The 11,525-nt window shown below is 32.9% G+C and overlaps 1 non-coding gene across 1 annotated transcript; it reads left to right on the top strand.

Annotated features, from left to right (window-relative positions):
- Positions 1 to 2,807: 2,807 nt before the first annotated feature.
- Trnaa-ugc (transfer RNA alanine (anticodon UGC)) lies at positions 2,808 to 2,880 on the top strand. The gene has a single exon. It is a non-coding gene; the product is annotated as a tRNA-Ala (tRNA).
- Positions 2,881 to 11,525: the final 8,645 nt, after the last annotated feature.

The raw sequence follows: 11,525 nt of genomic DNA, 5'->3' as shown, positions 1-11,525 counted from the left end.
AAAACATTTCCACTTCATAATTGAATATGTGATGAGGTTAGAATTCAGTGATAGTTATTGAAATATAATGAATGGGGAAAAAACCTTGTAAAGAATGTAATGCATACTTTTTCATGAAGATATGTTGATAACGAAAGGGATACACAAATAATTCTATGATTTGATTTTAGATAAAGCAAAATACATATAATAATCACAATAATATAAACTTTGGAGAGAAAATCAAGAATTTGAAGGAAAAAGAAATCTTAGATTTTTATTAATGATTTGACCTCTCAGTTAAGAACATTCAATAAATATGACTTTACAGGCAAATGTTTAAAGCTTTTGCCTATGGATCTTAAAAATCATTAGAGAGGCAGATGTTGTTGTGCATGCCTTCAATCCCAGCAACTCAGGAGGTTCAGAAAAGAGGATTAGCAAGTTCCAGGCCTGTCTTTGCAATGTAACTAGATCCTAAGCAACTTAGTGAAACCCTGTCTCAAAATTAAAAAAATAAATAAATAAAAAGGGCTATGGAGGTTGCTCAGTAGTAGAGTACTCCTGGGGTTTGAACCCTAGTACCAAAAAAATATATAAAAAATTAATAATGATAGAGTGATGAAAACAATACTTTTATATCTACCATAAGCTTTAAAGCAAAAGAAAGTTTTAGAATAAAGTAAGGGTACAAAAACAAAGGTTCATGGGTAAGATGTAAAGAGTGCTGATCAAGGAATTAGAACATTTTATGTAGGATAGACTTAACTTTGTGACTGATTACACGTTTGCTCAAACAATTGCCTTCATGTCTCTCTGAGCTCCCTTTCCCTATCTGAAGAAATTAGCAATTTGGTCCACAGACATTTTAAAAAGAGGGAAAACAATAATATTAATGAAATAGTAGTACTACTCCTGAGTCTCTTGATGTACTTTTAAAAAAAGGGCCTGAACATTTTTTTTGAAATTTTAATAGAATAACAAAAGCTTTACAAAAAAAAAAAAAGAAAAACATTGTTTGTCCCATATATAAAAATATATTGATACCAAGAATCTATGTGATTTGTTCAAGATTACTAACTAATAAGAAAATGGGTCCCAGGAGTTCATGAATCCTGATCCTCCTCCCTTCTAGCCTTGCCTGTTCACCTCCACTCAAGACACAGCCAGTTAGAACGAAATCACAGATGTTAAGAAAGAAAGCTGAAAGAAAAGCTCCAATATGCGAGCAGAGAAGATTTACCCAGTCCCTGAGGGATTAGAATCACCCCAATTTAATTTGATCCACAATCTCATGTATTTCTAATTCATTAAAATATTAAATAAGGCAGGATTTAACATTGGCACCTTTCCCAAATGCATATATTACCATTTGTCATTAGTATGTCTTTTCTTATTGAGTCAATTCTTGGTTGAAATGACTTTTTTTTTTAAATCCTGAATAGATTTAAACTAATTTGCAAGCAAACTTTTATAAAATCCTATATTATCACAAGGTAAATTAAAAACTAAATATGTTTCATGTAGTTACTCTCTGATCAGTTCATTTTATAGCCCTTTATCTGACACAGTTTATGCTTCATATATTTATTCTCCCTTTTGCTTACACCACTGTTATTCTTTCAGCTTTCATTTACCCCTCCTCTGATTTTTTGACTCATTCAATTAAGTTAAATTGGATAGTAAATTTTTAATTTGTCAGTTCTCAGGCTTAGAGTTCTTTAAAACTCATATTTTAAAAATAAATTTCTGAAAATTCTCTTCCCTTCTAAAAGATTCTGATTTGTAATTGATTTCACTAAATTCCAAAAGATTGGTAATCCTTCTCAAATTATCTGAGATATAAAGCTGTTTGTTACTCTATAGGTCCAGAAGCCTTATACACATACCTTTGCTTTTTTCTACTGTAAGCTAAGAAATTAAAGTCTTGCTTATAGTCAGTTGTTCTACTTATTTGTAGGATTAAATAACTGTGAACAGAAGAATAAAAATGGTTTCTTTTGGTGTTCAAATGTGGTAAGTGTCATGACAACTCTCTTCTTCCTAAGTTTGAAGCCACAGCTACTTTATGACAAACATAATCAGAATCTGGCTATTTTCCTATGGGTAAGATTTTGTAATACTCTACTGCCTACCCACTCCTGACTCACCTTACATTATTTCATTTCTTCAGTCCTATTGTCTAGATCCTCCTCTCTCCAGATCTTCACTTGGATGAATTACCTGGATCTGCTTTGTTCTTACCAAAACAATAAAACACAGGTGTTTAGGGCTTCGCTCTTCTTCTTTTTGTTCCACCAGGCCAAAAGCCTATTAGATGCTGCTGCTCAGCTCAGGATGGGTCTTTACCCCTTGGTTTGCTGAGCCATTATCTGGAAACAGCTTCAGACACACCAAGATATGTGTTTTCACCACTGTCTAGGAGTTTTTCAATTTAGTCAAGTTGACAACTAAGTGTAACCACCATACTATTTACCTATCTATAGTTATTACAAATTTATAATGCTCTTAATTATTGTTGTCCTTTTGTTTTGAGAGATTACACACTATAAAAAGCATTGCTATTATTTGAAGGCAAGTTTAAATATTAATTTTCAAGTCAAAGTATTTAAATGTAACAATCTAAAATTTTTCTTCTGTGAGTCCTCATGACCTTTCTTACTGGGAATGATTTCAGAGATGAATATTTTGTGAATCTTTCAGACATTTATTTCTAAACAATAAGGAATTTCCATATTTTTAATGCAATTTTCAGAAATGGAAAAATACTCACACTAAGAAAGCTATCAGATTTTCACATTATTTAAAAGGGTGCAATGTTATGGGGCTGGGGTTGTGGCTCAGTGGTAGAGCACAGGCCTTGCATGTGTGAGGCCCTGGGTTCGATTCACAGCACCCCATATAGATAAAATAATAAAATAAAAGTCCATCAATATCTAAAAAAAAATCTATATTTTAAAAAGTGTGCAATATTAAATTCAAATCATCCACTAACTACAAAATATTAGGATTTATATATTTTTCATATATACTTATATGTATGTTGAATAAATATCCAAATACATTTATAAGCATTATAAGCATTTGTTTCCATATAAGGTAAAAATATTACCCAATAAGGAGACAATATAATTTAGTATTAATTTTTACCTTAAAAATGTAACATAAATTATTTGGTTAAAAATAATTTTTACCTCTGTGGAAAGATTAGAAAATTAAGGTTTAACTTCAAACAAAATTCAAAATCAAGCAGTTGTGATATGTTTTCAATATGTGTGGTAGTTTACCCAAAATCATTAACAAATGAAGCTGTTTTCTCCCCTTACATCTTCCAAATAGCAAAAAGAAGTAAAGTTACTTTTTATTTATGAGTTATCATTTTTTTCTACTGTATATTTTGACAAATAACATGACAGAAAAATGATTAAGTTTCTCATTTCACAATGTGACTTCTGTGTTATTTATTGTCAAAATAAAAGTCACTTTGTGAATCAAAGTTTTTAATCTTTTTTCCCCTTTCAATCACAAAAAAATGTTTTGTCTGGAAACTGATTTTTGTAAATATCTTTTTTTCCCCCTAATGACAGGTAAGTCCTTTCAAATGAGTCATTGCTAATTAGTTCAGAGCAACATTCCAAAAGAATATTTTATTTTTGGAACCTCATTTTATTGATTTTCTGCTCCAGTAGCGTGACTAATGCACATTGCAGTTAGAGCTTTGCAAAATGTTTGCAGCAAAACTCCAAACCAGGTGATAATCACCTGATATTTACCTGGTTTCTTCACTTTGTTATCAACCAAATCATTGGGCTCAATTCCTGAAAAAGGTTCTTGGCTTTTACCAGCACCTCCAACAATACCGAGCATTCCTTTGTGTCAAGATCATTTCTGTTGCAAATTCCCCAATTCAATCTTGAAATAAAATGAGATTCTATGGTTTTGGCTGTTCTTTGCTTTTTATTTTTGGTTCAGTGATGCCTGAAAGTCAAAATGAAACTGAAGTAGAGGCCCTTGGGAAACCAAATGAGTAATTTAAATGAATACCAATGAATTCTACATGCTGAGTTGTAGCAGCACAGGCATTGCCAGAACCACAGAGTCTCTGGGACCTATGAAGAATGGCAACTGGCCTTGTAGGTCAAGATGGAGAATAGAACATTGATTTTCCCATAAAAATCATGTCAATATAATCTTTTCTTTCTGTGAATATTTCAAGCTTCTCATTTGTGGTCATAGGTATTGAATAACTTGGTTTCTAGACCTGATCTTGCTTCATAAGAAAACAATGCTTAAAATCACCAGAGAGATTATCTTGTGATGTCATCTACTCCATTTTTACTTTCATCCAGTAAGAAAACTGAAGAGATTAGAAAAAAATGTTTATGTTTTCTTTTTTCAATTTATTTATCACAAAAGAAAGTTTGTAATACAAATGTGAAAAATAAAATGGAGTGTATGTATTCAAAATACAATAAATCATAAAAAATTATCGATTTATTTTGGTGGGAAAAATAGAAAGTAGGATAGATCATGGAACTCACTGAAAAATGAATGAAAATTATGATTTATTTCCACAAAATACCCTTTGAATAAAAATATATACTATTTAAATTGGTTAATAAATTATAGCTTAACAATGCTTGAATATAGAGAAATATATTATTATAGAAATTGAGATAGCTTATCATCTCCATTTTGTCAAGTTTTGTGTTGAAATTCAATATTCACTTTATTAACACTAAAAAAATTTTCAAAATGAAATGTACTTTTAACTTCTATATAACATTCATCATTCAGTGCTTTAAAGCAATGAAAAAGAATCTATATTGTTTAGAGAAGAAAAGTTTATAATCCAAAAATTTTATACCTGACTGAATTATCTTGTGTTATGACTTTAAAAATACTTATTAAATTTTATTTTAAACTCTTAGGCCAACTTTTCCAATATTTCCTAGTAATGACATCCTATTATCTCAGTAATTGTTTTGCAATACTCTTAACAAAATGAATAACTAACTAGTCCACTTATTATGAAATTAGGTCTGAATAATTAAATAAGTATGTTTATAAAGCACAATAGCTGTGTGATACATTAATGCACATAAAATAAAAGAAATAGTTCATTTAAAATAATCACTATTGCATATTAATGGGATGGATATTTGCACTTGTTGAGTACAACAAACCTTGGTCAGATAACATTTATTAGTACTTTTAACTTCATGTAGCATATTATATAATACTTGTGTTTTGTCACAAAATCCATGTGAAAACCAAACATTAGAAAGATCAATAATCTATTAAATATTGAAATTGTGGACTACCTTGATGTGATAGCTCATGTAGTCCATTTCCCTAAATAATTGAAAATGTCTTGAAGCATCCCTGGGAGCTAACTGTGGCACCTTGAACACTATAATACACAGTTTCATAACCAAGATTTTAGATAAATTAATGGAAAGTAAATATTAGGAACTAAAAAAACTATGGAAAGTCACATGTTCTGTGAACAAACAAAGGAATATACATTATATGATATGGAGCTCAAATTCCATGAGATTCAGTTTTGTTAGATATGTTATTCAGCATAAATGTAAAAAATTATTTGCAAATAAAATTAAAAATTGTAATCTTATAAATCCAAAGAGTATAATTTTTATAAGACAGACCTTTTTGAGAAATTCAGAGGTTCAATTTTGCAAATACGAATGCTCAAACATGTGCAGAAAAAACTTCCAAGAATAATCACACCAGTACACTAAAATATAATTTTACTCCAGCAGTTCATTCTGCTCTTTTCCTATATCCAACATTTGAATAATCATTTGGTTTTGCATTTGTTTTTGTCATGGAAGAAAATAAATTGATGTTATGATAGAAATGGGAAAATATTAAATATTAAAACATTTGACTTGTATTAGTAATAAACATTCTCTGGAAAACAATGAAGATAATAAAAAGATCTGGAAAAGGTAGCTGAAATATAAATCAATTTATAAACAAAAATGTTTCTAAATTCAAATGTTTGAGTTCAGAAATTGCAATAACATTAGTGTAATATCTGACACATTTTTTTGATATTCTCTGCAGAAATTAACTTTAATTGTGTACCTTCCACAATTTTTCTAATAGTTTATGCAAATAAAAATTCACATGTATGAAAGAATGTTTCCTTAAGCAAAACAATCAGTACACATGAAATGTTGTTATATTTTCTATACAATAATTAAGAGTATCCTTTGCTAGTACAATAATTGGCCATTCCCCCACCCTCCACCTTGTGGTCAGCTACTGGTTTTTATTCTGTAGAGACAAACACTGAGTCAAACTATAAGGAGATAGTTATCTAGTCTCTAAATCCTGGAACTTCATGGCTTAAAACTTGCCCAAATATCTATCCTAAATATTCATTGGGATAATAAATACCATTTCTCTCTTCTTCTGTCATGTGATGATGCTAGGAAGATATTCATAGAATTTCATAATGGAACAATTATTTCATCAAACTATTTAAAAATAATGTTTGTTAGCTTTTAAGATACAGACAATTAAACTAATGGGGAAAGGGAAAGAAATCCAGAAGGGTCAAATATTAGGCCTTCAGATTTGCATCTAACTAAAAGGAATTTTGACATGCAAATAGAAATCAAATTTCTTCCTTTTGCTCCTGTGGCATTAATTTCTTGATACTGTTTTCCTTTATTTGATATCATAATGTAACTAATGTTTGCTATGCAATTTGCTTTCATTTTAGCTTTGACTTTTTTCCCCACTGGGTTTCTAATTTCATTTCTATATGTAGATTGTTTTACCACCAATTAGTGCTAGATGACATGAATGAAGGTTTCTTAAAACTGTTCCCATTTCTTTCTAAGCCACATGAATACATTAACTGCCAATTAGTCTGAATTCCACCCTCATATTCTAGTCCCTTATCTTATCTTTCCTACATAGAATAATGAATTACTTGTCAGATGGCCAAAATTTAAAAGAAAAGAAGCACCAATAATAAGAAAACTTACTAAACCTCAAAGTCATTTTTTTTTCTTTTAGTATCTGTTACATGTATATAGCTTGCTCAACAATGTATTTTTTATCCTTGTTTAATTATTTTCTAATAATTCCACATATTGCAATGTTAATAGTAATCAGTTTATTCCCTAAATTTAAAAAAAAATCTTGAAAATAGTAGTATCCCATTGCTTTAAAGCAACAATTTATATTCCTCAGGCATATTTATCCTTGATTATCTGGGAAACAGTACCACTAATAACAATCACTTTCTATAGTAGAATGCTACTTGCTTTAAATGTGCTTTCACACATATTGTCGTATGGGAAATAATACAGTTCACACTGTATTGTCATCCCCATCTGCAGATGTAAACAGAGGTTTAGAAAATATGTAACAATCTCTGAGGACTCTCTTGACTTACAGTGTATACAAGAATTAGGCTTTAGCACATCAGAAAAAGCAAAGACTAAAACTTATTAGGTTTTTTTTTTTAGAAAATTATTTGCATTAAGCATTTCCCAATATCAATTTTAAACTCCAGAGAGCAAGAATGATGTCTGTTCCATGAATAAGAGTAAGGCCTGAATGTGTATAGTGTATACTACATAAATATATTTTGACTGAACAAATAAATTTCTAATTGCTGATCCAAATGTTTTGAGGATGTTACACTCACTGTTTCTGTCCCTCCAGCCTCATCTCCTAAAATATTCAAGACCAAGTGACTGCTAGCAAAGCCTCTTCCCTCCCACTCTGACATGATGCTCCCTCATACTGTTCTTTATGTTTTACTTTAGATCACTTGGTGAATAATTCTTGCTCACCTCTCTCTGTGTAACACTGTGCTTGGAAAATTTAAGATGTCAGCTTGCTAATTTTAGGAATATATTGAGGGATGTGGGAATGATCTGATTGCAACATCTTACCCCATTGAGCCCTAAGGTGGTCAAGCTGATCAGATGAGCTATGTGTGGTGTCTTGTTCTATCATTGCTCCATGTGCATCTGTCCCAAAGCTTTGTGCTCCGTGGAGAAGGAGGATCTTCCCCTCATGGAGGAGGAATATTCTATGCCAAGGTTAGATGAGTAGCTATATTCCCTTGCTGGAATCCCCAAACAAGTTCTCAGAAATATATTCAGTTTTCTAATTTGACTCTTCCATTCCTGCTTTCTCTGAAAAGGATACTACTTCCTGCTTCCCAGTTAACTTCTTCCCCATTTTTTTTCTTCCTTTAAAAATTCTCCACTTCTGATTTTTGGACAACATCCCCATCTGTTTTGGATCTCTTTATCAGTGTGCTCAAGTCTTAAGATTCTACAATTCACTCCATTTCATATCGCTCTTTTGGATTCTCCTCTTTGAGTATGCTTTGTCTTCTCACTCTACTCTGCAAACTATTTTTGATGTTTTCATCTCTAGGCCATCAACACCAGTCATTGTTTGTTCTAAACTCCTCACTTAATCAAAATACCAAAACGTTTATTTTCAGAAAATCCTGGCTCATGTCTGCTCCATCCACCTGGAACTTCCTATTGTCTCTACTCCAATAAAATCTTTCCTGGTGAAAGTTTATGTTGTTAAAAAGAATGCTTGCTTAAAATTAAGAAAACTGGAAATCAAAATGTTCTATTCTTGATGTGATTTGTGATTATATGTCTACTAAACTTTTATTTTTATTTCAAAATAAGAATCCCTATAAATACAAGGTCAAAGTAAGTCTTAGAGAACGACAATAAAACTGCCATGCATATCTAGGCAAATGCTCTAACAACTGAGCCACAACCTCAGCCCAAAACTGGCATGCATATCTACAAAGGATAAATATTTTTTTTTAAAAAAAAATCTATGGCAAAAAAGAGAGAGAAAGAATAAAGCACTGGAAAGTTATTATTATTTTGAAATAATTTCTTTTGTAATTACTTGCCCATCACTTTAAAATATAATACATACGGGTGTGTATGTGTGTGTATTTCTACTTTGTCAATAATGAGCAAGGAGAAAGATGATTCCTTGCTAAAAATCTTTTTGCCTGACTATGGAGAGCAGGCTGTGCCCTGCTCTGAGTTACTCCATGATGCATACTACCATACTTTTCATACTTAAGCATAAACCTGTGTGACTCCATTTTATAAAGCAGTACTTTTCTATAAGCTTCTACATTTTAAGTGCTAAAGTGGAATAACTATACACCTTGTTTGTATAAGTAAACCACCACAATCTGTCTAGCATGACCATAAGGCAAAACTGATAAATAAATTAACTACATTAGCCAAAATGACCACCTGTGAACTTATCGAATTAATCAGAAGCACATGGATGCATGGAAGTATCAAACTCATATCAGAAAAGCCAGACCCATAGCTTATCAAACACAACAGATTATTGAATGAAACAAACCTCTCACTTGAGGTCTCAAGGAGAACCCCAAGACTCACACAGAGGCACCCTGACCGTGTCATCTTATCAGTCATCATGAACCTTGCCCAGGAAAATCACATAGCAATGAACTTCTGAATCTCTGTTCTGGGGCTTCAACAGAGCACAGTTTTTCTTGCCCCTGATGATCATGCATGGCCCACTCTAAGCAGATATCTAGAGCTAACACTCTGAAACTGCCATCCATCTGGACCTTGGCCTAGAATAATTTCTGTGCTTTGATGCCGCAGTCTGGCTGGGCACAAATGCCGCAGTCTGGCTGGGCACACAATCACGAGCCACCACACAGCTTGTAGATTCAAACAGCAACTCTTTATTCCCGAACTCACACCAGCCGTCTACAATCACGTTCTGGGGAAATCCACGTTCTCTGCCCAAATCCACCTCCACTGGGCTTCTATCTCCAAAATATACTGTCTGAATCCCGTGAGAACTCAAGGGGAACTCAGGCAGCAGGATACGCCCTATTCCCAGCAGGAATAATCTTAAACCTTAAACCTGGAACCTAAACTGGGAACGCCCTAAACACGACTATCTTAAACCGGGAACACCCTAATCTGCCTTGGTCCTTGAGCAAGGTCACCTACATTCAATGTCGCTGCAACATGTCAGCAACATGGGGTACGCTGGCAAGGAAATTGTCATACCTACTTGGCTAATGGCTCCCAGCACTTTGACAGGTCTGTGCCTTGAGTAAGTTCCTAGGGTGGTTCCTAATCTTATCTGACCACCTAGAGTGACTCTGCATTCTTATCTGACCACCTAGAGTGACTCTGCATTCTTATCTGCTCTCTGCCTTTGCTCTCAATTCAATCTTCTGAACTCCTGTGGCTCCCTTCACCCTTTCTTAGCATTTCTGTTATATATATATATATTTTTTTCTGTAAATATATATTTTCTGTAAATATATATTTTCTGTCAATATATATATTCTGTAATATATGTGTGTATATATATATATATATATATATATAGAGAGAGAGAGAGAGAGAGAGAGAGAATAATGTGTAAAATGTGATGTGTGATCAGAACAGTATGGTTATTAGAAGTTAAGATGGGAATAAAAGAACATGTGTTTGCCTGGCTTATGACCATCAGGTGAATAGTGAGTGTGTTGGGAATTGCCACACATGAAAGTGGTGTAGCCTGTGAATTTATTGTTATTCAGTAAATTCTGACATTGTGGAAAGTCACATGGGTATTTGGTCTATGTTAATAGCACAGCTCACTTATGACACTGACCTAGATAAATGACGCATCATTTTGGTAATTTTCTTTCTCACAAGACTTCCTTCCCTCACTCCCCTTACCACTAACCCATACATCTCATCACATTTATAAAACTATTTTACAATTATCTAATGACAAAACTATTTTCCACATGAAATTGAAAGCTTCCAGAAAACATGTTATATTCTACTTTGTATTCTCAGAAAATAAATTAGCAAATATGAACCGCCAAGACATATGGGTTGAATGAACCTGAACAAGTGCTTAGCCACTTTATGCTAGGCAAGGAAAAGAGATAGAAAATATGATAGTTTCCAAGAGTAAGGACTTTCCTTTAGAAATGAACTTTGGCTCATAAAGGTGTTCACCACATTATCTTCTTACTCCTTTTACCTCATTGTCCAAGTGATCACCCAAGCTAAAATACACTAAATGAGGATCCTTTTTAAAACATACTTTTTTCAACTTGACAACTAAAAAATCAAAAAGGGAGGGGGATTGTTTTTCTAAATAAATAAATAACAAAACAAGGAAAGAATCTCCTTCAGCTCAATTCCCCCCACAGAGCTACACAATGCCCACTGAAATTGTGTATGAATCCATAAAACCCTGCCAGAGGGTATGTACAGTTTTTATCTTTATTCCTTTTGTTGTATTTTACAAATCATTCCAGACCCTGTGGGCCCAGTTTTTGAGAAAAGGGAGGGCTTTGGAGTCCTTTCCAAATCCTTGTTGCAGGGTAGGGGGAGACTACCAGGAGATTTCTTCAGCAAAATTTTCTTGGCATTTGACTGGGGAGGGTGCGCCATCCCTGGGCTCTGGCGATCCAGTTTATAAGGCGGCTTGTGGCAGTTGAGGTTCAAAAA

Source organism: Marmota flaviventris, chromosome 16, assembly GCF_047511675.1.
Source record: "Marmota flaviventris isolate mMarFla1 chromosome 16, mMarFla1.hap1, whole genome shotgun sequence".
NCBI classification, from domain to species: Eukaryota; Metazoa; Chordata; class Mammalia; order Rodentia; family Sciuridae; genus Marmota; species Marmota flaviventris.
This window is presented reverse-complemented; position numbering and strand designations above follow the sequence as displayed.